General features: G+C 32.9%; 1 long non-coding RNA gene across 1 annotated transcript in view; it reads right to left on the reverse strand.

The window, feature by feature from the left end:
* Nucleotides 1-23,945, reverse strand: part of LOC115838003 — a 52,494-nt gene that overhangs the window by 16,069 nt on the left and 12,480 nt on the right. Inside the window, exon 2 of the long non-coding RNA XR_004033068.1 lies at nt 16,022-16,095. This is a non-coding gene — a long non-coding RNA (uncharacterized LOC115838003). The remainder of the gene's footprint in view (nt 1-16,021; nt 16,096-23,945) is intronic.

The following is a 23,945-nucleotide window of genomic DNA, read 5'->3' on the forward strand; positions in this document are numbered from 1 at the left end:
TTACAATGTTGAATAGAGATGATGTTAATAGGCATCTTTGCTTTATTAAAATCTTCATACTAATTTACTTAAAATCAGTCATGAAATGCCAAGTTTTCTTTACCATTTAGTTCTGAGTATTATTTTGTTTCTATTATGATTTCCTCTATACTTAAAAATTATTTAGCGTAGAAGACTTATGTGGTTTAACTTTGTGTCCCCACCCAAATCTCAACTTGAATTGTAATACCCAGGTGTTAAGAGAGGAATTGGTGGAAAGTGATTGGATAATGGGGATGATTTCCCCCATGCTGTTCTCGCAATAGTGAGTGAATTCTCACAAGATCTGTTGGTTTTATAAATTCCTGCCCTCTCACACACGTCTTCTCTTTCCTGTTGCCATGTGAAGAAGTGCTTCAGCCATGATTGTAAGCTTCCTGAAGCTTCCCAACCATGCAGAACTGTGAGTCAAATAAACCTTTTTGCTTTATAAATTACCCAGTCTTGGGTATTACTTTATAGCAGTGTGAAAACGGACTAATACAGAGTCTCACACACACAATACACATTGACTGGGATGTTAATTTGATTGTCATTGAATCCATGGACAAACTTAAGGAGAATCAATATTGTTACAACACTGAGCTTTCAAATGCATTTCATGTATTTAAGTAGGTTGTTTGTAGATTAATCTGAGTTTTCTATGTACATAATAATGACATCTATTAATAATGACAAGTCTGTTTCTTATTTTATGTTATTTTAATCCCTGTTTTATTTTACTGCTATAGTAAACATTGAATAAAAGAGCAGAGAACATTTTTGTCTCCTTCCAGAATTCACGGAGAAACTAACTTTTCAGTTGCTATAAGATTTTTGTAGAACTCAAGAATCACTGCCTCACAAATAACAGTTCTTGCTGCTTGGAGTGCAAGTAAATCATCATTTTTGCTTATTTTCAATATTCAGTAGTGTTCTCTACCTTTGATGCAAGTTACCTGAGACATCAGCTAAATATATTTCCTCCAAAGTAAAATAACTGGCCTGTTGCTGGGCTTTCTGGGAGAAAGAGCTTCCAGCACTGACTTATCACAAAATTCTGAGTCAAAATTACTATTACATGATGACTAATGTAGCAGAGAAATTCTAATCAGGATGGAATAGCCAGGCAGCACTCACCGATAAAATCGAAATGGTAATAGAGGAGCATGTCATTCTAGCAACAAAGGATTAGAGTGTTTATTTTATTTATAAATAACATTATATTCCACAAATGTTTTGGGCAGCAAAGACAGAAATCAGAGAAAAGCTAAAAGCACTGGATTACTTGATACATCCTAGTATTCAAGAGGTATGTACAAATAGTAATTATAAGGACCAAAAATTTTATTTAACAATTTGTATTGAAAAAATAAATTTAGAGAAAAATGTCAGAAAATTATCAATTTAATGTCTGGGATAAAAGCAGATGTGTTTAATAAAGATGCTCCTCTTGTATAGCTGGAAGACAGACTATGCTAAATAACAGGCATACAACTTGATTATAAAACTATCAGAATTTCAGAAAAGCCTGTACTTCAGGGCCTCAACATATTTCTACCTCACAAGTTGGATCCTCATATGAAAGTAGTTAAGCCCTAAGAGTTGGGAAGGGGCCATATGGGTAAGTAGCTTGAATATACTGACCCCCTGATTCCCATCCCCAATGTCAGAAGATAGCAGGGTCCTCTTCGCTGATGTCTGTGTAGTTGCTCTACCATATAACACTTGTCCTCCTCAATATTTTCTGCCACTTTAATTCTTGGATAATTACTTCGCAAAGCATCACTAGAAGTGATCTTGAATGTCCTGAACTAAGAAAAGCAAAGTATAAATCTGAAGAAAGAGAAGATTGTTGACACAGAGACAATCCATATCCCAAAGTTTAATGTTCCTGGAACCTGTCTTAACACAATGCAGGAATATAACTTGAAATATTGGAAAAAGATATGGTCCACAATGTATGGAATGAAAGTGTCAGAAATACATTGGCAAATTTCTAGGAAAATTTTAGAAGACATCCCTTTGGAAGAAACAATAACTAATATCATGAGTGAGTATAATATTGGCATCATTTAGAAGTTCTAAATTGTCACAGTTGATACTAGGAGATGCCGTTAAGGAACTGGGGATTATTAATGATGAACAAAAATGATTTGTAAAATATACTGGGTCAGGAGCATATCTATAGGAAGCTAACCTATACTCTGTTCTGTGAACATGAAATTGCTTTGCCTAAAAGTGCTAACATTTGAGAATTTATATGTGAGATACTAGGAAATGGTTGACAATGGAAGGAGAGAAAAACTCCTACATGACAAAACTAATTCACATTAATAGTACAACTATCTTGGTCAGAATCTCCAAAGGACCAAGGATGATTATCCAATTGATGGTGCTGAATTATTTTCTGAATTGCCTTTGAATCTCAGTTCAAACGATTTACTGTTTTATTTGAGTTTCTGTACTTTGTAGAAGGCCTTGCTCACTGTTGAAGTCTAATTTCATGGCTATACCATGATTTCTCTTTATTTTCTTCTGTCTGTCACAATTAGCACTCTCATATTACTTAAATGAATTCTCATCTAACAAAATGCCCTATCCACCACAATGCGGCATCTGTTTCTAGTTGAGTGTTTTCATAAGCTTCATAATGTACGTACCTATTCATGTGTCTAGGTTTAAAGCAAAACTGATGGTCATGCTATGGAAATCATTATTCACAATCTTTCACTGATAAGCAACATTGAGATCCTACATGCAAAAGTCCTTACAGAAGTGTGCAGTCTGTGTGTATGTGTACATTCCTATATTTTGAAGCAAAGTTATAATTATATTTTTCCCAGAGCATGGCCAGTTTTTATGTAAGAAATTAAGGATTTTGACCATATGTGCTAATTAACTTGCTTCCTGAAGCCTTTACTTACTATGGAGTTGACATGATCTAATTGATTAAAAAAAGAGAGAGAGAAACTTTGTGAGATTTCCTGTTTGCCAGCATGCATGCATAGCACGTTCCAGCAAGTATGACTATGGGATGGTATTACATGATAAAAGTCATCTCTCTTCATTGATATTATGCTGAAATGTGTTAAGTCTCTGCTATCACAAATGCAAAAATTAATGTGTGGTTTGGATAGACCGTCTGTATAATTTATTTTAGGTCATTTTTCACAATTATTTTATAAAAGCATTATTTGTATTTTTCCCTATGTGCCTAATTCAGATACTAAACCGTATCCAGGTCTTCAACTTATTTATGTCAAATTACCATAGTATCATAAAAGTTATATTAAAATTAGTTTTTAGATGTTATAATGGCTATATAAAGCTAATTACATTATAGAAAACAGGAGGTTTTTCCCCATGGTCTAATAAGAGGAAAATAAAAGGTAACAAGTTTTGGTGAGGATGTAGAGAAAAGAAAATCCTTGCACACTGTTGGTGGGAATCAAAAATAGTATTATCATCATAGACAACCATCATATACGGTGTTTTCTGAAAAAAAATGAAAACAGAATCACCTTATGATCCAGAAATCCTATTTCCAGGTATTTACCCAAAAGATTTAAAATCCATAAATCTAAGAGATATCTGCACTCCCATATTCATCGTAGTGTTATTCACAGTAGCCAAGTTATAGAATCAACCTAAGTGTTCATCAACAGATGAACACATAAAGAAAATATGGTATACATAAACAATGGAATACTATTCAGCCATGAAAAAAGAAATGCTATCATTTGCAACATGGATGAAGTTGTACACCATAATGTTGTCATTATAGTCACAGATAAGACAAATAAGCCAGTCACAGAAAGACAAATATTACCTCCTTTTACTTATCTGTGAACTCTAAAACAATCAAACTCATAAAATAATAGAATTGAATAGTGGTTACCAAAGGCTAGGGGATGGAGGGAATGGGGGGATGGCGATCCAAGAGTACAAAGCCTTAATTAGACAGGAGGATTAATTTTTACTTTTTGAGATCTGTTGTACAATGTACTGAATATAGTAAATAACAGTGTATTGTACATTTCAAAGTAGCTGAGAGTAAATTTTGAATATTCTCATTACAAAAATGATTTGTAATTGAGGTGATGATATGTAAAGTAGCTTGATTTAATTATTTCACATTTTACTTATAGATCATAATATTGTTTTGTGCCCCTTAAATATATACAACTATAATTTTTCATTATATACAGCACATAATGCTATGATTTCATAGCATCATTTTTATGCATCTCTTTAGGTTATACCTAAAATCCCCTGAAAATAAAATTTCATGGACTGTCACCAATAATTTAATTTTTAATATAATTGTTTTGGCTTAGAAATAAAATTTAAAAATTCATATCACTGAATTTATAAAAGCTATACTTCTAAAATCAGTTTGACATTCATAGCACACACAGAAAATCATGTTTGAAGACATTTTTCCATTTGACTTAGAAATGTCGTTGCCCCTTTTCCCATGTCTCTCTCACTATGGAAGCTGTATGTCATCAAAGTGAATCATAGCTATACCATGGAAACCACTGATACACTACTGGAGGCTTCATTTAATGCTACAAAGAATAACCAGCATGTACAAATGCCTCTAAATTTCTAGTGTTTTTCTACTGAGAAGTATAACTGGGAAGAAAACTAATCAGTTTCTAGATTTTTATTCAGCACCTTCAGTGGTACCTATATTACTGCTGTGGATAGTGCAGATATATTTCTCTATTATATCTCCTGAAGAGATATTTTTCCCCTTTTAGAATTTACTTAATGAGAACAATATAAATCATAAATTAAAAGGTGAATTAAGGAAGCAGCAATATCAAAAAATTTGCTCATTTAAATATAAAAACAAGTACAAATGGGGAAAATTATGCCTTTTACTTAGGAAACAAAATAAGAATATTTAAATTGTACTTTAAAAAGCCACTGAATACAGGTTAATCGTAGACATTGTGTCCAAAAACTTGAAATTGGTAAAACTCTCTAAACTTATTCCAAAAAAATAAATAACAATCCTCTTATAACTAGTTATCAGATTCTCAGTTATTTTGCCATGTAGAGTAGATTTTGAAAAATACTATACAAAATGTTCATTTCAGAGATAACTATTTGAGTCATAGATCATCTTAAACCTTATCAGAATGACCAATGGATTTCAGCCCCTATCAAATATATTGTTTTAGGTACATTTTCACAAATTCTGTGCATTTAAGCTTAGCCAGAATGAGTAAGTGCCAAGCTCTCAAAGATGTTAGCTGCTGATTATCGGCTCAGTGACAAGTGGCTGAATCAACATCTTTAAGTCGTCTACTCTTTCCAAATCTTCTATTAGACTATTTTAAACTGGTTACTATTTATTTGTGCACATGTACTTTAAGAATCACAGGAGGAAGATGAATAAATAATGACTGTCCTAGTAAAATTTTTGTTGTTTCAATTGCTATATATTCTATTGCAATTTTGTTCTGAGATTTTTATAGCAATTGTTAGACAGCTCACATTCATTCTGCTTTTACTCTATTCCACACACTGAGGTAAGGGTTTTCGGTGGACAGTCTCTAAACTGACCTTTAATAATTCCTGTCTTCTGATATTTACATCTGATATTTACATCCTCTTTCCTCTGGTGTGAATAGTACCTGTGTCTTACTTCTAAGTAAATTATGTGGCAAATATGATGGGATACTACTGTGAGGTTATGGTATGTTCTGTAAGACTCCATCTTGATAGTTAATTTACTCTCTTTCTATTGATGGATTTGAAGAAATAAATTTTCATAAATTAAGTGGCCTTGTTGGATAAGCCCACATAGCAAAGAACTTCAGAAGGATTCTAGAAATTGAGTGTGGCCATCAGCAAGAAACTAAAAGCCTCAGCTTTGTGGCCAAAAAGGAAATGAATTCTGCTAACTTGAGAAAGCTTGCAAAAGGTTCTTTCTCCAGTTGAGTTTGTGTAAGACCAAAGTACTGGCTGACACATGCCTTACAGCCTAATAAGAATCTGAAACAGTGAACCCAGCTAAACCATGGACAGACTATAACCCACAGAAAACTGGAAGATAATGTGTATTATTTTTAAATTGCTTAGTATTTGATGATTTGTTACGTGGCAATAAACAATGACTATATGGATTTTCATATATTAACATGGCCAAATTTCCAATAACCTTATGAGTCAGAAGTCTGTGTTTTACTGATGAGAAAACTAAAGAAAGAGAGATTAAGTAATTTATTCGAATCATTTATCAGAGCCAAGATTACCAATGAGGACTGCTGTTTCCATAGCCCTTGTTTTTAACAACCTGCTGTATTTCCTTGCTAAAAAAAGTTTCTGAAAATTGACTGATTTATTAACCAAGAACACTAATCCTTCTTTATATGTTGATTCAATTTTATGAGTTATTTCTGTTGATTCAACTCTATTTTCTATGGTTTTGACTAATATAACACAAAAACATTTTTTTTACTATCAAGCCAAACATACTATCTAAAATATATATAAAAATTTCAAATCATTTAATAAAATTAAATACATGGTTGTAAGTATTTTATTTTAATTTATTATTAGGTTAGCTAGTGGCTAAAAATACTGAACGGCCCTAGATGGCTCTCAGGTGATCTTCTCTCCTAATACTTCAGGCTGTTTTTACCTGGTAATCTCAGAGCAGCAGGAAAATCAGAGCAGAAAAAAGCAGGGCTTCTTGAGCCCTTTCCCAGAATTTGCACAAAATTTACTTGTGCTTCATTCTGTTGGTTAAAGCAGTTCCCAAATCCAGCACAAACTCAATAGATAGGGAAATGGAACCCACCTCTTAATGCAAGGAGATGCAAATTATTTATGATAATTCTAGTATTTCACCCCAAAATTGTGAGTCTAACTCATGAGTATATTATTTAAATAAAATGTCTAAAAATTGCCTAGGCAAAGTAGAATGTTTAGAGGAAGGGCTTTCTAGTCGAAATACCATAATAAGATATACTTATCTACCTAATTTTAGAATGTCAAGAAACAAAAGTGATACATCATCTCCATAACATGGAGCATACTTTTGGGAGATATGAGAAATTATCTTGAGGCAAGTGTATCTTCTAATTTTCTTTAAATTATTAAACAACAGAAAAAGAATGTCATGTGTGATGATAAATATAGGTGAGCAAGAGGAATTAATGTGAATATTTTCCATGGAAAGGAAATTATACTTTCTGCATACTTATATTAGAGAGGCACATTTGTTTTATAACTCCCACACTACCTCTTTTTCATTTACTTATAAATACATACAAATCAAAAAATGTTCCTCTAGGGTAGAGTTATTTTAACATACATATTTATATGCCTCTACAAATACTATTGAAGTCCTTAATAAAGATTTTTAATAAATATGTAGCTTGAATGTAATCAAATATATTTCTTGTTTCTAACTGGAGAAGGAAAAACAAGTATTTTTGTCAGGTGGCATTACTCAAAATTCAGGCAGAATTTTAAGATGGCCTCTCAAGGTCAGTCTCAAGATTGATGCCTTGTGGTGGATATGCCTGTCATAATCTCAGGCACGGCGATTTTGATGGGTCATATTCCCATATTTAGGATACATTATATGTCACAATGGACTTTTAAAAAGGGAGATTATCCAGTCATGCTTGACCTAATCTCATGAGCCCTTTAAACCTGGATTTTGAGGTCAGAGACAGGAAGTCAGGAATTCTAAGCACAAGAGATTCAACAATGTCTGAAAATTTCTGCTGCTGGCTTTAAAGGTAAAAGGCACAGCCCCTCAGTCCTTAAAGAAAGTGAATCTAGGGACTGAATTCTACCAACAATCTGAAGGAGCTTGGAAGAGGATTGTAGCTCCAGGTGAGACATTATCTGTGACACCGTGACTTCTACCATGTGAGACCCTAAGCAGGGAAGCCTGGTATACTGTATTCATGGTCTGATTTCTGCCATACAGACTGTGAGTTAATACACCGGTATTGTTTTAAGCTGCTAAGTTTGTGGTAATTTGTTGCCACAGCAATGGAAAACTAATCATTCGGAGAAAAATTAACATTACCAAAAGAAGAAAAAAAACTAAAATCATTGTTTTCTGCTACCTCACTCTTCTATATCCCACATAAAATCATATATTTTTTAGACTCTAAGGTTAGTTAAATAACATGAGGTTTATTTCCTACAAAATTTCCTATCAATACTTACAGGCCACAAGGCAAAATGTCTGGCTTTCTAAAAGATAACATCAGCTACTCTTAAAAAGTTGTGTCAATATTAATTTAAGAGGTCTTTTGCACAAATGCTAGTATTGATAAATTGATTTTCTTCTTCTCATTCATTTAGTTTACAGAATATATAGTATACATCAGTTTAAATTATGTATGTGAACATTTATGTTTCTGACGATTATTAATCATTCACAAGATGAATGTAAATGACAATTTCACAATGCATGTTTTAAATCTGCAGAACAAAGAGATAAAATCAAATACAATCTAGGTGATAAAAGGTTTCTGCACTGATCATACTGCTAAATCTTTATATGCTTTTGAGCAGAATGTGTTTTTTTCCCAGAGAAACTATTGATCTGTGTACTACTTTCTTCTAATAAATGACTTCACATTAAACTCAACTAACTCAGTTAAAGATTTTATCACCCTGAAAACTTATCATCTTCATTTAAATCACTGGCATTTGTATTCTCACATTTCCCCCAGAGTTCAATTAAAATTTGGTCCCCAAATAAAGTATATATTTTATATCTACCTAGAGTAAACTCAACTCTGATATACTTACATTGTTTTATAATCCTTATGTTCCAAATAATATCTCATTGCCATCATAACTTCATATAATTTCTTTATAATTATTTGTAATACAATATTTGCTATATTTAAAATATGTTGAAAATTTAAAAAGTATTTTATGATTGATTTCAGCTGCTTTACCCACATTTTACATCAGAGGTTTTATTCCTTCTGTTAAAGTGATGAAGTTTTTGCCTCAAGGAATTTACATGCTAGTGAAAGAATATGACAATTAAAACATGAACTAACAATGAGAGTATAATTTCAGATTGTCAGGAATGCTATACAAAGGGATAAAAAAGAAGGAAGGATAAGCAAAGAGTATGAGTGGAATATTTTAGATTGGATGGACGGGGGTGTAGCTATGTGAGGAGAGAACAAAGTCATGAGAAAGAGTCAAGTAAAGATGGAAAAGAAAAGGCACATGTTACAACAAATATAATGGTCCTTGTCAGAGACAAACTTGGTACATTTGACAAATAGAAGAAAAAAAAACAGAAAGACTGGGACATAATAAGAAAGGAGAAGAATGTTTTGAGGGGAAGTCACACATGAAGGAATGAAAGAAATCACGCAGGCCTTTAAAAAAGACTTACCTGTAATGGCAAATTACATATAAATAAATGATTTGATTTATTTTGACTTTATAATGTTCAAATTGTACTGCTTTATAGAGAAACGTGCTAGGGAAAAGAGAAGAAAGGGTATTGTTGATGGCTACTGATTTACTCGAAGAAATGCAGTACATGTAGTTCACCCATAAAAAATTAGGGTTTTGTGATTTATCAGAGCAACAGTATAAGTGATGAGACATGGTTGAATTTAAGAGATATATTTTGAAAACAGAGTTGCAGATGAAGTTTAAGCTGATAGCTTAAGGGTTGATGGTCAGTCTAAAATAAATCAAAGATAACTAACTTAATTTGGATTTTCCCTAAAAGCAGACCTTGAGAAGAATATTAGAATTTCAGATTTTTAATGAATTAATCTCATAAAAGACATATGAAGGAGTGAAGACAGTGAGACAGAGAAGGAAGACAAGGCAATATAAAGGTATGCTAATCTTGGAAGCTGATTCTTTTGAGATCTCTAGGGGAGTGTTTAGAATGCTTTTTTACATATCTCGTATAGCCATATAAAAGACAACACTGGGCAATTTACTTGCCAGCTTTTCTTCCTTGTTTATGGGCAATGGAACTTTTGGACATTTAATTTTCCTCTACACACACACTTCTAAGCTGTGCTTATTGTGGTCAAGTTGCTACCAAAAGCAATCTGATTATTTTGATATTTGGGACATCAATATTGGGTAAATAGCAGGGGAGGATGAGATGTGAAAGACACAACCTGGGCAACATGGTGAAACCCCGTCTCTACTAAAAAAACAAAAATTAGCCAGGCATGGTGGCATGCACTTGTAACCGTAGCTACTCAGGAGGCTAAGGCAGGAAAATCGCTTGAACCCAGGAGGTGAAGGAGGTTGCAGTGAGCCAAGATCGTGCCATTGCACTCTAGCCTGGGCGACACAGCGAGACTCTGTCACAACAAACAAACAAACAAACAAAAAACATCAAGTAGGCATTCACTAAATATTAGTTGTACAACACGATGCTTAAAACCACTGACTGGTTAGCTATGCTAAAAGCTGATGGAACATCGAAATGTGAGAAAGTAAAAGTAGGAAGCATGGCCAACTTGCTTGAGTATTTCTTCTATAGTATAGAACAAAACAGAGCAGTAGCTAGAAAGCAAGGGTTGAATTTTTCATCAAGAATGTTACAGCATTCAGTATATCTTCAGAAATGTTAAGAAGAGAGAGAGGAAACCAATAATGTAGTACAGGAGTTAATTATAGGAGAAGCCATTCAGTAGGTAAGAGATAGAATACTGTTACCAATTGATGTCCCATACTTCTAATAAAACTGGAATGAAGGCAAAATTTGCAAGTAAGATTCAGAATTTGAGGTGGAGGAGTAAGATTGTAATGTTACTGGGTTTATTTTCTTAGTGAAATTAAAAGCATGGTCACATGTTATATTATGAGAGAAAATGGAGAACTATTTGAAGTAACAACGGGTAAGAATTAATGACAGTCAACACCCCACAGAGCCAGGAAGATCAAAGAAAAACAAAGAAGACAAATATCAAAATATCTACATATAGTCATTTAATATTTAAACTGCAGAAAACCAGTGACACAGAGAAACTCTTGATAGAAATCAGAGGAATAAAATAAATATAAATATACCTTACCTACTGAGTAATAATAAGACTTAGAGTAGACTTCTTATAAGAAAGCATGAAAGCGAAGTAAGAGTAAGCAAAACATCTAAAGTGTTGATAAAAACAAACAAAACATCCAAACCATCAAACTAGAAGTATATTTCCAATGAAATCATTCTTCTATAAAGAAAAATGGAGAGTTTTTCAGACATACATGCACATGCACATACACACACATACACACACACACACACACTCACAATGGAAGGAAATCATCACCAGTAGAACTTCTCTGCATAGATGTTAATAAGAAGTTCTTTAGGGAGAAGAAAAATGACATAGGCCAGAAACTCAAATCTATCAAACAAAAAAGCAGCAGAGAAAGAAGGTAAATGAAGAAAAATAAACAAAGATGACAATTTTCTTATTCTTAATTTATCTAAAAGATAACACTGTTTGTAAGGTAATAATAGTAACAATTATTGAATGATTAAAGCATACAAATAAATGACATGAATGTGACAATAATATCTTCAATGATGAAAGGGAAGAACTGGGAATTCATTGATATAAATTACCTTCATTATCCATTAAGTAGTATAATGTTAATTTATGATGAAATAAAATTTGTCAAACATGTATATTGGAAATTCTAGAAGTATTACATAATTTTTAAAATGAGTAAGATTAATATGCTAAGGGATGAGATAAAATGGAGTCATAAAAAAATTACAACCAAAAAAGATAAAAACTGAAGGAAAAGAAAGAAAGAATAAATGTGACTAATAGAAATCAGCTACAAACATATTATATGCTAAATATTTTCATCTAAAAATCTACATAAAATTATAGCTCAGAGTTAGTCTTAATGTTAAGACCAAATTAATGTATGTAAATTAACAGATAGTCTGTTAGGTAGTTGGCAGATCCCAGGATTTAATACAGAATATGTCCAAACAATCTAATTGTAGTACAGATGAAAGAATTTCACTGAAAGTGTAGGAGAAAAAGTTGCCTAGCTAAATAACTAAAAGGAAAAGAAACCATACATAAGAATTGTATGTAAGCACTGGACTCTTCTCAATAAATCACTTCATGTGGAATTGGGTTAACAATTCTGAAATGCTTATACAAGTATACTGGAAAGGAGCAATTTGGTAAATGAATGGCGGAGGATGGGAATTAGATAGATGACTGTTGGAGGAAACAGGTCCAGATAAGCAAAAGGAAGATGCTAGAATGATCCATGTAATAATATTAGAGTCGTCGGTATGAACTAATGCTTAGCTTAAAATTGATATAGATGATTATGTATAAATTTTTACATATGCATGTATACATAGATTAGTATACATACATACATTTCCTATTCCATCAGCTGAGACTAACAGTAACAAACCCCAGAAGCAAGAAGTACACCTAACACTAAAATCTTCATTTCTATATTATTTATTTATTTATTTATTTATTTATTGCGGTAGGATCTCTCTCACTCTTGCTGGAGTGCAGTGGCATGACCATAGCCCTCTGCAGCCTCAACCTCCTGGGCTCAAGGGATCCTTCCACCTCAGCCTCTCGAATAGCTAGGAATACATGTGTGTGCCACCATGCTTGGCTATTTTTTTTAAAATTTTTTGTAGATATGAGGTCTCCTTATGTTGGCCAAGGCAGTCTCAAACTCCTGGCCTCAAGCAATCCTCCCACCTTGGCTTCCAACAAGTGCCAGGATTATAAGCATGAGCCAGTATGCGTACCCTAAAATCTTCATGTCTAATGTCATTCTCCAATAAAAGGAGATAGGATTCATCGAAGAAACAGCTGATTCTAGGACTAGGAAAGAAAAGATACAAGACAAGCTGGTGCATTTCAGAGTACCATAATGTAAAGCATGCTCAAGACACACACACCACACACACACACACACAAATTGATTTTGATATGTCAAAGGTACACAGGAGCCAACTGAAAGAGCTCCCGTTGTCTACATCTTAAAAAAGTTGAAGAACAAAATAAAATTGTATTAAAATATAACCCATAACATAAAATATACATCCATCAATTTATACTGATATAAATAAATAATTCAATAAATAAATGAATGAAAGAGAAGAAACAAATCTCCCATGCAGAAGAATCTCAAATAATTTAGGCATCTCTCAAGAAAGTGGAACATAACTCTAATTATTAGGTGTGAGCTACACATAAAGATGTCCTTCTAGGTGACTGCGGTAAAAAGACTAAAAAGAATACCTTCACAATGCAGAAACCTGACAAAACTACCTCAGCCAGGAGATGAAGGTAAATATCAACAGTGATATGTCAGGTTGATAGTTTGGACCATTGATATGATGTTTGGGAAAATGGCATTTTACATCTATGCCTTTCCTCCCCAAATCCCATAACCCAAGTCAAATTATGAGAAAAACACCAGGCAAATCCTACTGAATAATATTCTACAAAATGTCTGACAAGTTATTCTCAAAATTGTGAAGGTCATCGAAAACAAGAAAAGTCCGAGAAATCATCAAAATTAAGGTAGGCAAATGTGACATGACAACTAAATACAATGCAGTATCCTGAATGGGCTTATGCATGAAACATAAAAAGAAAATATGAATAAAGCATGGCATTTACATAATGATAACAATAATAATATAGAAATCAATATCATTTCAGTAATTGCAATGAGTGTACCATGCTTACCTAAGAGTTTAATAATAGAACTTGTAGCAGGGTATGTGGAAATTGGAAACTCTGTATTATGATATCCTCACAGTTTTCTGCAAATCTAAAATTGTTCTAAAATAGTTTATTAAAAGTAAAAGACAACAAATAGTGATGAAGTATGTGATAGAATTTATTTAGATGGTCTTTGGAGAAAGATGATAACTAAATTCAGTGTCTCATCCTAGGGTTGGTGGCTTTTTAGGCACTTTGCAGTGGTGACACAGCAATGAATTAAGTCGCAGTAGCAGGTAGAGAGGTCATCTGTTGGCCTCTTTTAAAACCCACAAAATGGGCGTGGTGGCAAGTGCCTGTAATCCCAACTACTAGGGAAGCTGACGCATGAGAATCTGTTGAATCTGGGAGGCAGAGGTAGCATTCAGCCAAGATTGCCCACTGCATGCCAGCCTGGGTGATGGAGTGAGACTTTGTGTTTTCTTCCTCTTTTTTAAAAAAACACACAAAACTATGTGTCACTTAAGAGCCTAATATGTGTGGGTACCTCATACTATGCAGAAGAGAAATAGTTATATTCTCTTTATTTTTTGGTTTATATTTTTATTTTCATAGTTAAAATATAGTACATGTACAATGATCAGTTGTAATAGAAAACAGACACTAGAAACATTAAGCTCAAGTAATATAGTACCCATACTATGCCCTCCACATGACACACATACTAAGTTTAATCGGAAAATCATTATTTATATTCATTCAGATACATTTCAGAGATGATTTTCTGAATAAGTCTTCGCTTTCTTACAGCTTTTATCATACAAATTACATTTGTATATTTGGTTGTTTTGCTTCTGCTCTGAATAGTCCTTTTTTTGGTACAGTTGACAGAAACAACGTTGTCTGACAGAATGAAAAATTTAATGCTTAGCTTGAAATAAAAGGGAGCACTTAGTGTTGTGGATATGGAAAACAGAATTGGTGTGTATGGCATATTTTTGAGACAATTTATGACTCAAGAAGTTTTCTTTCTTTTTTTGTTTCATCTTTTATTGTCCCAAGTTTTATTAAGGAGAATTCACAATTTTATTTTCTGATATAACAACTTCAAGTATCCCATTAACAGAGTGATTTTATTTTTATTTAATGTAGAGGAAAAGAATTAGTTCTTCTGGCATTTGTTACAAGGAACCTTTCTATTTCAGTTCCTATTAGTAAATTCTGATTCTGCCTCAAGGCTTGACAAAATCCAGAATTTGTACTGAGTTTATTCACATGTAGGGAAGGGAATTGGAAAGTAAATTTGATCTGCTGAGACTTAAATAGGCTTATTATCTTTAACACGTTATGTAGTCAAATACTGACTAAGTAAAACTTTCTGAGGAGAAAAAGAACTTGTATTCTTAAGTTTCATTGCCAAAGTACTTCTAAGTTACTATGCATTTTAAAATAAAATATTGGAAAATATATTACTGTTAATGAGAGATAAAGAAGTAAAATATGTTAATGGGTGTTTTGATACCTAAGTAGAATATACAATAAATACCCTACAATATTTAAATTGCACATATCTGAAAATCAACTTTAAATATTCAAATGAAAATTTAAATATATCAATAAAACCTACTACTTACTGTGTAATATCAATGAAAATGCTAAACATGAGAGTTTGAGGTTGAAGCATGCTCCAGATAAATTAAGATTTAAAAACATAAAATTGGCCAGAGGGCAGGAAACACCAATAATAAGAAACTAATTGAATTATAAATAAAGAAACTGTAGTTGCACATTTTTCATAAATAAGGCACAGGTTAAGTTGTTGGAGGCTCTATCCACTTTTGAAAGAACAGAGAGAAATCAAAAGTCACATAATCCAAGGGAACTACAAAATACCAGAAAGATGAAGTCAAAGACCCAAAATATTATGACAGAATTAGAACCTGGAGTTATCGCAGGAGATGATCCCATGATTTGTAAACATGGTGAATTTGGAATGCCAATGGGGATAGTATGGAATGCATGGATAAAATAGAAGAAGGTATGGTTAGAGATAGTGTAGCTGTGAGTCAATAGTGAGATCCTTTATAAAATTCTTTGTGTTTTATTTTGAGAAACAAACTTTATCAACTAAAGTACAGCACTGATACGTAATTTCCTGTCTTTTGTCTTATACTTGCCAGTCAAACATCATTTTGCAAAGTTACTTGGTGTATTAGTCTGTTTTCACACTGCTATAAAGATACTACCCAAGACCGCGTAATTTATAAACAAAGGATGCTTAATTGACTTACAGTTCTGCATGGCTGGGAAGGCATCAGGAAACTTACAATCATGGCAGAAGGGGAAGCAGGCACATATTACATGGCTGCAGGCAAGAGAGAGGGAAGAGTGAAGGAAAAACTTCCAAAAACTTATAAAATCATCAAATCTCATGAGAACTCTGTCAATATCACGAGAGCTGCATGGGGGAAACTGCCTCCAGATCCAATCACCTCCCTCCCTCAACACATGGGGATTATAGGTCCCCCCCTCAAAACGTAGGGATTATAATTTGAGATGAGATTTGGGTGGGGACACAGAGCCAAACCATATCACTTGGGTGACTTTACACCATTTTTCCACACTTCTTTAATTAGGTTATATTATACACTTCTAATAGTTAGATTCTCTTGTTATAGTCTACCTTCTATGTCAGGATCCTCTGACACCTATTTTGACTTTTATTTTTTAATTGCACACATTAATGTTCACATTTTGTGCTGAAAATTTCTACAGATGCTGAAAATGCATAGAGTTATATATTTACCACTCCAGTAACACAAAAATTAGTTCTTCCATTCTAATAAAACCCCCTTCTCAAAATTTGCACCTTCACAAATCCCTGGCAATCACAGATCTATTTTACACATCTATAGCTTGCCTTTCACATAATGCCATATAAATGAAATCATACAGTGTGCAGCATTTCTCTGGTTTCTTCCACTTAGCACTATTAATCTAAGATGCATTCATATTCCTCCATGAATAAATAGCCAACTTTTTATTACTGAATATTATTCCATTGTATATTTGTACTGTAGTTTACACATTCACTCCGGGTTTGGCTTCTAAAAGTGTTTACATACCTATTTTTGTGTAGGCAGAATTTGTTCAGTATGTTTGATAAGTACATAGGAACAGGAATACCAAGTATTGTGGTAGGATTATTTCTGAATATATAAGAAATTGACAAACTCTCTTTCAAAGTGGCTCTACCATTTTTGCATTCCCACCATCAATAAATGTGGATTTCTCTTATTCTGCATCGACTCCAGCAATGAGCATCGTCCTGTGATTTTCTACAGCCATTCCAATAAGTGGATAGAGATATTAAATTGTGATTTTAACTTGCATTCCTCTAATGATAAATGATGACATGGCCATCTTTCCTATGTTTATATGTCATCTGTATAATTTTGGTGAGTGGTTTGTTCATACTTCTTGCCTAATTTTAATTGGGGTTTTCATTTTCTTATTGTTAAGTTTTGGGGGTTTTACTAAATCTTCTAGGTAAAAATTGTTTATTAGACATATTAATTGTAAATATTTTATCCAATATGTATAACTTTTATTTTTTCTTGCCTTATTTGCACTAGCTAGGACTTCCAGTACAATGTTGAAAAAGGGTAATGCCACAGGATATCTTTGCCTTCTTCTTAATATTTGTGGGTGTACTTGTCAGTATTTTGTGTCAATTTGGCAAGATATCATCCCCAGATATTCCACCAAATACTAATCTGGGTGTTATTTGAAGTTATTGTGTAAGTATGATTAACAGCTACAATCTGTTGACTTTAAGTAACAGAATATCCTTGATAATCTGGGTGGACCTGATCCAATCAGTTGAAAAACCTTCAGAGCAGAACTGAGGTTATGTGATGGAAGAAAATATTCTGCCTGTAAAGTATACCGTCAGCTCCTGCCATAGTTTCCAGCCTGCCCTTCCTGAGAGCCTGTCCTTCCTGGCAGCCTGCCCTGTGGATTGCAAACATGCCTCGTCAGTCCCCACAACAGTATAAGCCGATGTGTATAACACATCTATCTGTCTGCCTATCTGTCTATTTATCGATGCAATATCCTAATAGTTATTTTTTTTCTGGTGGAATCCTGATTAATACAAAGGTATGGAATCCTCATTAAATGTTATTGTGACAACAAGCTTTCAATTTATGCCATTTATTAAGCTATTTATGAAACATTTTAAGCTAGGTTTGACTTCAGGATTATTCATAATTTATTTGTATTTTTAATAATTTTATAACTGATTAAATCCCATTATAAGCATGTTGGACTTCACAGTCTCAATCTACTTTGTAGCCATGTATGAGACATCAAGTTCTAAGTAAACATATTTTAATAGAAGTGCTAAATCATTAATGACTATATACCTTCCACCAACAGGCCAGCCACCACGTGGAAACAAAGAACGTTAATCTTTATCTGTGGTCAGAGCTAGTCTTCACTGAGAAATTGACTACTGCTTACAGGAGGCTTAACACAAGAGAAGAGTTTCCTTTATAGCAGGTTCCAAACAAGCCAGCAAACAAATAAAGCATAAAAAATTTGAATAAAAAATAACTGTAATGAATTTTGACATAGAATTTAAATCTCTGGCAAAGAATTTGTAATTTTAATTGAAACAGTACTGCTTTGCAAAATGTATTAACATCTGTTATGTACAGGCTATTCCTAGGTTATCTGAATATTTTCAATGAAAGCAAGCATAATTTGCAGTTTCTTCATTGTTGATTTTTTAAATTAATGATTATATATAATTGCATTAATATATGTATATACCTTCTTTATAATTAAGTTATTAAAATATTGGTATCAAGTGTTTTAATTGATATGGCAGACTTATAAAACTACTAAAATTGTTTTTAAAAAATTGTAAATGGAAATATAAATGTCAAAAATACCAATTTTTTGAAAAAGTGAATGGTCATTACTCAAATAGGCAACAAGGTTAGAGGTTCTGTATCATCCATTTTATACCTATATTTTACTTGTGACTTTACTGGAATGTATTGTCCTTGTTATAATTTTGTCCTGAAATAATTTTGATTCACATATGCGTATAGGTTCTCATATACCCTAAGTATTATACATATAAATTGCATATTATGGACCCAGAAATTAAATGAGGTCTCAGTCTCAAATATTTCAGAAGTACTAAGGTATGTCAGTTCTCTGGGGGGAAAAAGGCTCATACTTAAATGTGCATTTAAAATTTTTCAAAAGTGTTTCCTTCTCATTCTACAGTACAAAACATGAAAACCATAATTTTCATCTCTTGAAATAAACATTTTTAAGAAGATAGCATTTCAGGTTTGGACAATATGTCATATCTTGCATGTCATTTTGCGTAAGATGTACTGGTTCCACAGCTTTACCTTTAATGTAATTGAAGCTATGGAAGCAGTACATCTTATGCAAAATGACATGAAAGATATAACATATTGTCCAAACCTGAAATGCTATCTTTTTTTAATTAAATGATGCATGAGATTACATAGATTACAAAATGTATTCATCTCCACTTTAATATTGTTTATTTAGAATTCCTTTACTAAACCTTACGTTTAAATCTTCTCAAAATTTGGGCATATTTTTGTATCTTCCCAAATTAACTATCAACTAGTTATTGTACACACAAAACATATTCCTTGAGAATTTGTCCATGTATTTTTTTCTACTTTATACATCCAGCTTCTCAAATATACCCACTCCTGTTCCAACTCATACTCAAATTCTCTCCATACTACCAGATAGAAATCAAATAAAATCAAGTTGCATAAAGCATACTCCTGAGTAAAGGGAGAGCTCATTAAGTTCTTTTATCAAAACCAGTACTTTACAATTTTGTACTACACTTATGATGCACTTCCAACTTTTTATTATAACCATTCATATAAAAAATTCTTATACTGTACAATTTTTAGGGCAGTTTCTCAAATTGCATGCTGTATTCTACTGCATGGGAATAGTAACACAAAATGAGTAAGAATTAAAGTACATATAGATATTGAGGCAAGACTGTTTGTGTAGTTAATGATAAAAATGACTATATCAAGCAGCTCTTGTATACAGAGTTATGGCCTAAAGTTTATTTACTAAATATTTCTAGGGAACAAAGATTTCTATCACATGTGACACTTGTAACTCTTTTTATCTTTTATTTTTATTATATTTTATAATTTCAACTTTTCCTTTAGATTCAGGGAATGCAAGTATAGGTTTGTTAACTGGGTATATCGCAGAATGTTGAAGTATGGGGTACAATTGTTGCCATCTCCCAGATACTGAGCATAGTAATCGAGAGTCTTACAATCTTTGTTCCCCTCCATTCCTTCCCTCTCTATCAGTCCACAGTGTCTATTGTTGCCCTCTTTATGTCCATGAGTACCCAGTGTTTTGCTCCCACTTATAAGTGAAAACATATGGTATTTGGTTTTCTGTTCCTGTGTTAGTTCACTTAGGATAATGACATCCAGGTGCATTTATGTTGCTGCAAAAGACATGATGTTGTTCTTTTTGTAGCTACATGGTATTCCATGATGTATATGTACTACATTTTCTTTTCCCAATCTAGCATTGATGGGCGCCTAGGTTGTTGATTCCATGTATTTGCTATTGTGAACAGTGATCCTATCAACATACCTGTTCATGTATCTTTTTGATTGAATAATTTAATTTCTTTTGGATGTATATTCAGTAATTAGATTGTTGGACCAAATGGTAGTTCTGTTTTAGGTTCTTTGAGAAATTGCCAAACTGCTTTCCACAGTGGCTGAACTAATTTACATTTTCACCAACAATGTATAAGCATTCCCTTATCTCTACAGCCTCCCCAGCATCGGCTGTATTTTGACTTTTTAATAATAGCCATTCTGATGGTCTGAGGTGGTATCTCATTGTGGTTTTGATTTGCATTTCTCTGATGATGAGTAATGTCGAGCATTTTTCAATGTCCACTGGCCGCTTCTATGTCTTCTTTTGAGAATTGTCTTTTCATGTCTTTTGCCCATTTTTTAGTGGGGTTTTTTTTTGCTTGCTGATTTGTTTAAGTTTGTTATAGATTCTGAATATCAGACTTTTTTCAAATGCTTAGTTTGTGAATATTTTCTTCCATTCTGCAGGTTGTCTGTTTCTTCTGTTGATAGTTACTTTTGCTGCACAGATTTGTTAGTTTACTTATTTCCACTTGTCAATTTTTGTTTTTGTTGCAACTAATTTTTGAGAATTTAGTCATAAATTATTTCCCAAGGCTGGTGTCCCGAATATTGTTTCCTAGGTTTTCTTCAAGGACTCTTATAGTTTTGAGTTCTTACATTTAAATATTTAATCCATCTTGAGTTAATTTTGGTCTATGATGAAAGGGAGGGGTCCAGTTTTATTCTTCTGAGTATGACTAGCCAGTTTTCCCAGTGTCATTTATTGAATAGGGAGCCCTTTCCTCATTGTCTCTTTTTGTTGACTTTGTTGAAAATCAGATGGCTGTAAGGTTGCAACATTATTTCTGGGTTCTCTATCCTGTCCCATTCGTCTATGTCTCTGTCAGTAGAATACCTACAAACTGAATCCAGCAGCACGTCAAAAGGAGTAAGATCCTGTCATTTGTAACAGCATGGATGAAACTGGAGTTGATTATGTTATGTAAAATAATCCAGGAACAGGGACAAACTTTGGATGTTTTCATTTATTTGCGGGATCTAAAAATCAACACAACTGAACTTATCAAGATAAAGACTAGAATAATGGTTACCAGAGGCTGAAAAGGGTAGTGAGGGATGGTGCAGGGGACATGGGAATGGTTAATGGGAACATAAAATAGAACAAATGAATAAGATCTAGGACCTGTTAGCACAACAGGGTGACTATAGTCAATAGTAATGCAATTGTGCATTTTAAAATAACTAAAAGAGTACAATTGAATTGTTTGTAACACAAAGGGTAAAATGCTTGAGGAGGTGCATATCCAATGTAACCTGATGTGACCATGATTCACTGCATGCCTGTATCAAAATATGTTTTGTACCCCATGAATACATATACCTACTATATATCCACAAAATTTAAAAATTAAATATATTTATAAATACATATATGTATATATTTAACACTACTGAACTATACACTTAGAAATGCTTAAGGTGATACATTTTATGTTACATATTTTTTACTATAATAAAAACTGTATTACTGAAGCTTTCTCAAAACTTCCTAAAATTGGAATAAATTTAAATAGGTAAAAATGGAAAAAAATGGCCATACTTCCCAAAATAATCTATAGATCCAGCGCTATCCCTAGCAAGCTACCAACAACATTTTTCATGGAACTAGAAAAATGTATTCACATAGAACCAAAAAAGAGCTTGGGACTAGCCAAAGCAATCCTAAGCACAAAGAACAAAGCTGAAAGCATCATATAACCTGACTTCAAACTATACTATAAGGCTATGGTTATGGTAACCAAAACTGCACGGTACTGGTTTATTTTTTAAAAAGCAAAACAACAACAACAACAACAACTTTGAAATGTATAGCCCAGCTAATTAAAAACATATTAATCTTTGCTGCTAATAATATTTATTCCAATACTTTGACACCTTTAGAAACCCTTCAATTACTCAGAACTATATTGTTATTTGCAGCCATGAATAAGAAGTTTCTCAGCAGATAAATTTTTCATTTTCATCACAATATTTAGGTGAAATAAACTCCCCTCTGCCCCATAAAACACCCTCTATAGAACCAAAAATGAAGTAATACAATAACTTTTTATGATGCGAATTAGGTTTAGTTGAGATAAAATTGATACTCTGCTGTGGAACTCCTAGATATGCTTTAGCAAACAATTGTTTACACCAGTTTATAATGATACAGTAAAAGGGGTTAATTCTCCTACAATTAAATAAACCGTTCTTGGGTCTATCCTTCTCACAAACAAAAGTCTTTTTCTCATATTACTTTTTCTCTGGAATGTTTCTATTTTTTTGATATACATCAACCAAAACATCACTGCACACACACAGTATTCTGGTAGACTGGATACATGGGTTTATGAGAGTAATATGCAAGTTGTTTTGTTCATAATGCTCCTTGTAACAAATCCCACCATTTTGTTGGCCATTATGACTACAGCAGCTCATTGGAATGTGGTCCTTCAGAAGAGTCTGCCAAATCTACCTCTATTTCATCTTCTAGGTTTGTTACACATGGCTCAATGCCTATTATAATCTAAGTACAGCATACTTCTGACTATTGATTATAACAATGTTCCCTCTCTAAAAATTCCTTAACTATATTTCAATAATACCATAGTGGGTCTAGGTATTATGAGTATTTTTCTAAAATCAAATAAATGATATAACACTAAATCACTCCCTGTGATCTAAGTGCTTTTTGGGTTTGGGTTAAATTTATTTTCATTGGGATTTAGTTTAAGACTATAAGGTCTACTTTTTAGAGGAAATACAGGATCACCAGTAGCTATCAAAGACATAGATTTTCTCTTCAGGCCTCTGGCTATATCCCACGTTAGTCAATGTCAAGCAAAAAACTATGGCAAGATATTTTTTAAAAAGGAATTGAGTGCTTTATTGCTGAACAAGTATATGATCAAGTTTTTAAATACAATATATACCAATATTGTTCTTACAGTCTACAATCTAAAATGACATAAAAATGTCTTTATAGTCCATCAATTACACCATTATTTATCATTTTCATTTATACATAAAAAATATTTTTTCTGATATGTGCTCTGAAATGAACTGTGAGCAAGGAATACAATTCCAAATAAGTAATTTTATTTGCCCTCTTGAATTTAAAGGTCTAATGGGAGAGATAGCACCATGGCTAAATAATTGCTAAAAGGTAATAAATGTTATCTTAGAAGTTTGTACAAGAATTACAGAAGGTTAGCAAAGGGATCCACTAACTTCCACAACATAGGCCAAACAGAAAATATGAGAGAAGAAAAACAGCGTAGAACCTATTTCGCACATGAGATATGGTGGGGTTTAGAAAAATAAGTTATGGATTCTTAAATATTTTAAATATAAGGAAATTTATGTTTGTATTTGCATTTATGTAAGTGTATGTGTGCACATGAACATCTATGTGTGTGTATGGTGTATTTTTGTTATTTGAACCACTTACAAGCAAAATTTC

The sequence above is a fragment of the Nomascus leucogenys genome, chromosome 13, assembly GCF_006542625.1.
Source record: "Nomascus leucogenys isolate Asia chromosome 13, Asia_NLE_v1, whole genome shotgun sequence".
NCBI lineage: Eukaryota > Metazoa > Chordata > Mammalia > Primates > Hylobatidae > Nomascus > Nomascus leucogenys.